General features: G+C 44.9%; 1 long non-coding RNA gene across 1 annotated transcript; it reads right to left on the bottom strand.

Annotated features, from left to right (window-relative positions):
• Positions 1 to 1,939, bottom strand: LOC121863076. Its single transcript, XR_006088327.1, has 2 exons — positions 1,778 to 1,939; positions 1 to 1,412 (listed from the first exon to the last, which is right to left on the bottom strand). It is a non-coding gene; the product is annotated as an uncharacterized LOC121863076 (long non-coding RNA).
• Between the last annotated feature and the right edge of the window lie 4,386 nt (positions 1,940 to 6,325).

The raw sequence follows: 6,325 nt of genomic DNA, 5'->3' as shown, positions 1-6,325 counted from the left end.
TTCCTGTATATAATTCTCTCTTTTTATTGTATTTTACTTCACTTGGGGTCTGTTATGATAACAAATAATAACAAATATAACAATGTAGTTACAACCTTAGGCACTAACAACATTTTACAACCTTCGTGGAGTGTATTAAGTGGTTGTGTGTGGTAATAACGGGGTCTGGTGGTGTGTTGGGGCTAGTGGTTGGTGGAGAGGAAAGATGGTGGATGATGATTGGTGGAGGAGAGATGGTGGTTGTTGATTGGTGGAGAAGAGGGATGTTGATTGGTGGAGAGGAGAGATGGTGGATGATGATTGGTGGAGAGGAAAGATAGTGGTTGTTGATTGGTGAAGTGTTGGGGCTGGTGGTTGATGATTGGTGGAAAGGAGAGATGGTGATTGTTGATTGGTGGAGAGGAGGCATTCAATAGTCCTCTTAAGTGTAACAAATAACATTCAGTGGTCCTCTTAAGTAAACATATACTTTTTTGTACTTACATGGACGGAAACTTTAGTAAAATTCCTATTGCATTGAAGGTAACCATTTGTAAGTACATAATTACGCTCTTTACATCACAACAAAGGCGTAAAGGCATCAATAAACATCAAAAAACACATTTAAACAAGTCCAAATAATGATTGCAATTATCAGAAACAAAAAAGACTTCTAAAAGGTTATTGTTGTATCTACACAGAAGCATTTGAGTAATTTTTTCTCTTCATATATAAACAGATATGTGATCACAGTTTACAAAATATATATATATCAAGTCCTAAGTGATATATATCTGCTAAATGATATAGAATGAACAAGAGGAACTAAGCAGGACATATAGCAGTGCTCTCAATATTTCGGTCGAGTCAATTTTAGTATTATTCTTAAACTCTTTCCCGTAATTGTAAATAAGAAAATAATCAACTGAAATATTATCCTTAGCGATCATATCATCCTTGGTTCATGGACACGTGAAGGATCTGAAGGACTCGTCACCACAGTGTTCCTGGGTACGATAACGCTTCTGGGATGATGGTAAGGAGCCTTGGGAATGATGAAAAGGGCCCTGGAAAGATGGGAAGAGGCCCTGGGGCATGGGCAACGCCCTAAGGAACATGATAAAAGGCCCTGGATGATGCGAAGGGCCCAGAGATGACATTAAGGTCCACAGGAATAAGGGCTCTTGGGTAATGTTACGACCCCCTGGGAAGACGATAAGGTCACCTGAGTGTGATGGTACTGGGCCACAAGTTAGGCCTAAGGAGGGCCGGGTATCAAGGACATCACCTTCGTGTTAAGAATCCTTCAGGACTTCTGCTGCTGCTTCCCCTAATGTCCTGATGTCTTCCCAAGATGGCCCTGATGTCTTTGTCTGATTATACTGATGTTCCTGATGTCCTAATGCCCATGATGTCCTGATTCTAATAGGGTCCTGAAGGAATAAAGATGTCTTAGTTGTGGCAGGTAAAACAATGGCTACGTAACTGTAAACAAAAGAAGAATGATACTACTCACTGCTTATTTTTCTCCTTAAGTGTTATTAATTATAGTACATATTACATAAACATTGTTGAATACAGTAAACACATCTAGTGATATAACTCATTATTTTGTACTGCGTTTAAGTGCTTTATATTATTCAAGATTATGTATATTATTATAATCAGAGTGTGAGAGAGACAGAGAAACAAAAAGAGAGAGAGAAACAACGCCCACACACACACACACACACACACAAAAGGACAGGTGGGCTGGAAATTCCCCAGGTTAATGAAGCATCGACTTAACACAACTCACCTGTTCAGAGGAAGGTAGGGTAGCTGCCTGCCGTCCAGTGAACTTCGCCTCTCCTTCCTACTCAAGACAGCGACAGCAGGAGGGAGGAAGAGAGAGGGGGCGACGAGAGGGGGAGGAGGAGAAGACGAGAGGGGGAGGAGGGGTAGGAGGAACAGGGAAGAGAGGGAACAGAAGAGGAGGGGGAAGGAGGAGGCTGGAAGAGGAAGGGGGAGGATGAGGCAGGAAGAGGAGGAGGCGCAGAGGTCGTAGGAGAGAGAACGACAGTCACACACGCAGTAGCAGCGGGTCTCGGGAGGTGGAGGCTAGGGGGGTCGATGTCCTCTGGGAAAACCGCACTGCCGTTACTTGGACTTGGCAGGCGGTGGTGGCGGCGGTAGGTGGTGGCGGCAGGGGTGGTGGTGCATCTTACTTCCCCCCCCTCTACCACCACCACCAGCGTTCTTCTCCTACCACACGTTCACTGATGTTCTGTTGGTGAAAATATATACAGGTAAATTTCTATGGCCAGTACAGGTGTGATTCATTAATATAAATCGATTGTTGATACACTGGAAGTAGTATATTAATGGACGATATTGTGTTTATAGGTTTATATAGAATATGTATTGGTTTAATTTATACACACGTACACATACACACATGTACACGCACATACACAAACACAGTCTTACCTAAAAAAAATTCCGACATCGAACATAATAATATACTTCACAGACAGCAAATCATCCATATACGTCTTAAAATAATCTATTCACAGCACATCCACACTAAAGATGCTAGGTCTGGTGGGCACGGGACTGTAACGACGTGTCTTCGTGGTCTTGCACTCACGAACAGACCCCAACACCCCTCTCGACGCGTGACTACTCCATGTTAAACGCACAATGACGAAGGAAGAACACGCCTCTTGCATACTATATTTGATAAAATAAGTAAATAAGATTTCTAGGAACTCATTTGATGCATAACTAATACCCTAGTTGCTTAAATTAATCCCCACGAGACTGTATTAGCTTAACGTAAACTAAATAAAAACAATGGCAAAAAAGTACAGTTACCCCTATGATAGTAATTGATATTCAGTTTTCTTTTTCATATCAGGTTTTTTCCCTCTTCATATCTTCCTCATTTTTCTCATGTGCCGTTTTTCATCACCTCCCATCTCTCTCACACCATTTCCTAGTTCTCTTCCACGCCCAAAACTTTCCAATATGTATAAATTCGTCATCGTTCTTACATTTCTTTCTACCTCTCCCGTCCGTATCCAGGAAGGAAGCGAGGCAGCAGGAAGCAGTCAATGGCTTGTCCAATATCATCAACACTCGCTCTCTCTCTCTCTACCTTGACTCGTGGAGGTGCTGGACTCATGTGAAATTATGATAGTGACGTATAGACACCCCCTCACGCCACGATAACTGTCCTTAATACCACGTACAAGGTTCATTTTACCATATATTCTGCCTTACTCACCGCGTACACTGAGATGATTACGTGTACCGTCCTTAATGCGTACAGATATAAAAAAAAAGGCGTGTATTATACTATATTTCACACCAAGTACATGCCCTTCACACCACGTACACTTCCCTTCACACCACGTACACAATCCATCAAACCACGTACACAAACACGCAATCCAACGTGTACACTGAACAAATACACTAATATCTTCTATAATCACAAACAAATACAGTTACATGATCACGTACACAAACATACACACACTGATGTACGTACATAACGGGAAATGTGTACAGATATGGGTGTAATATTCTAAATCATGTGTACGTGATGAGGATACGCACACGACCACGTACACAGACACACAAACCACTCACCAGTGTTCAGGAGCGCCACGTCTTATCTGCACAAGAGTCCCTGTCTTACTGATGGTCTTAGGGAGGAGGAGGAGGAGGGAGGAGGAGGAGGAGGAGGAGGAGGGAGGAGACAGAGGGAGGAAGAGGGAGGAGGAGAGGAGGAGGAGGAGGAGGATTGATGAGATTACACACACCCACTACCACAACCACTACTACCATCTTATAATTAATCCTACGTCACCACACCCTCCCCTGCCCGTCCCCACACACACAGACAAACACGCCCACACGCCCACACGCCCACCCACAAAATCAAACTACAATATAAATAAAATCTAAATAACTATAAAAATAAAAAATAAAAATAAATATATATATTATTTTCTGTACCAATCATTCGTTCGTCGTTACTTAGAATGTAAAGGAATTCTATTTAACAGACAGACAGACACAGACAGACAGACAGACAGACAGAGAAAAGCATAATCACATTTCTTCACACCGGATTATATTATTTTTTCATTAATTGAGATGAAGAAAGTTTAACTACTTTCTTGAGTGTCTAAAAACTAAAGGATGGATAAATTATGTAGGAAAAGTTATGGAGAAATGTGTAAAGTATTATATATAGAAAAGTTCTTGTGTTTTGGAGAGATAAAATGGGTTCAGTTTATTGTGGTGATTATCTGTCTTTATCAACCACCACCACCGCCTCCACCCAGTTTCTGTCACCACCCACACACCCACCACGCCTCCATCCAGTTACCGTCACCACCCACACACCCACCTCGCCTCCATCCAGTTACCGTCACCACCCACTCACCCACCTCCACCTCGCCTCCATCCAGTTACCGTCACCACCACCCACTCCCCACCACGCGCCTCACCCCCATATGAGAGGCCCCACCACTAATTCTGCATGATGACCAAACCACTTGGATCATTTTATTTCATTTGTTTTCTTTCATTATAAGTCATTGTTTTACTCTTTAGGGGGTAATTGTGGTTGGCAGTAGTGGTGGTAGTGGTGAGTGGTGATGGTAGTAGTAGTAGTGGTGATGGTAGTAGTAGTGGTGATGGTTGTAGTAGTAGTGGTGATGGTTGTAGTAGTAGTGGTGATGGTTGTAGTAGTGGTGGTGATGGCAGTGGTAGTAGTAGTGGTGATGGTAGTAGTAGTGGTGATGGTAGTAGTAGTGGTGATGGTGGTGATGTTAATACTATTGGAATCTACTACATTACAACCCCTCCCTCAACACACACACGAATATTAAAAAAAAAAAAATCATTACAAATCTCAAAAGACTCTCTCGTATTGGCTACAGAATCGAGGTTATTTAATTAAATCACCTAAATACCTGACTGAACGAGAACCACACAAGAGGGTATCACTGTAGCAGCATCGTCACCATTAACAGCCTCAACAACAGACAAAAAACAGCAATTGGAACAGCATTCAGAGGGTAAATTTATGGTACAGGTGTTGGGTGGTATGCAATCACCTGCACCTCTCCACAGCTCTGTCTGACCAGGTGAGTGTCCTTCGTCAGTCCTCTCCCCCCCCCTTCTTCATCCCCCTCACCCTCCCTCCACCCCCCCCACACCTCCAACCCCCCCACCTGTTCACCCTCCAAATGACTCCTTCACCACCGTCCCCATCCTCCCAACACACTAACGACACTTCCAACATACCATCCCTCTCCAACATCCTCTCCCATCATCACCTCCTCACCCTCCCATCATCACCCTCCTCACCCTCCCATCAACCCCCCCATGTAGCGTATTAGAGGTGTACACACTAGAGACAGATGATAACGACCTTAGTGATGGTGGAGGGCTGACTGCATCCCCTCCCCTCCTCCCCTCCTCCCCTCATCGCTCCGGCCTCCTCCTCCCTCACTGCCTCCTCCTCCTCACTGCCTCCCTCACTGCCTTCTTTCTTCCTCCTCCTCTTCACTCCCTCCCTCCTCTCCTCTTTCATCACTCTCTCCTCTTCTTCCTCCATCTCCCTGTCCTCCTTTCGCTCCCTCCTCCCCCTCCCTCCCTCCCGCACCCGCAGGCGGTGGCTGCGGCGACTCAGCTGATACACTGCTCGGCCACATAATTGTCAGGCCCTCGGGTGTACGACGGTGTCCTGTGTGCCCTCTGTCTTCAGGTGTACCCCAGACAGGTGTATGTGTACCCCAGACAGGTGTATGTGTACCCCAGACAGGTGTATGTGTACCCCAGACAGGCGTGTGTGTACCCAGACAGGTGTACGTGTGCCCTGACAAGTATATACAGCACATATAACCCAAGCACATATACACGTGTCTGTGTATACCAAACGCTGATTTTTAGAGCCTTGTCGAGTCTGGGCCCAAAGTCGAGGCATTGATGGAGTAGAATGACGCCGCCTCACCCTCCCAAGTGGTCGAGGGGGTAAGGGGGGAGAGGGGGTAAGGGAGAGAGGGGGTAAAGGGTGGAGAGTAAGGGAAAGGAGGAGGAAAGAAGGAGGAGGGCAAAGGAGGGGAGGGCAAGGAAGAGAATAAGGAGGATATGAGAGGGAGGAAAGAAATATAGGTACTGTGGGAGAAGGATGGAGGGGGGAGGGGGGAGAAGGGGAACTACAGCAGGAATTTAACATAAGAACCTTTTAAAAAAATATCCAACACTAACTGACTTGACTGACTCGCTCCCTCGCTGACGGAGAACACAAACGTCACTTTTTTTATATAACACGTAACTAACTACT

This window comes from Homarus americanus, unplaced genomic scaffold, assembly GCF_018991925.1.
Source record: "Homarus americanus isolate GMGI-L3 unplaced genomic scaffold, GMGI_Hamer_2.0 scaffold54679, whole genome shotgun sequence".
Lineage (NCBI taxonomy): Eukaryota > Metazoa > Arthropoda > Malacostraca > Decapoda > Nephropidae > Homarus > Homarus americanus.
Note: the sequence above shows the minus strand (reverse complement) of the source record. Positions and strands in the feature narration are given on the sequence as shown.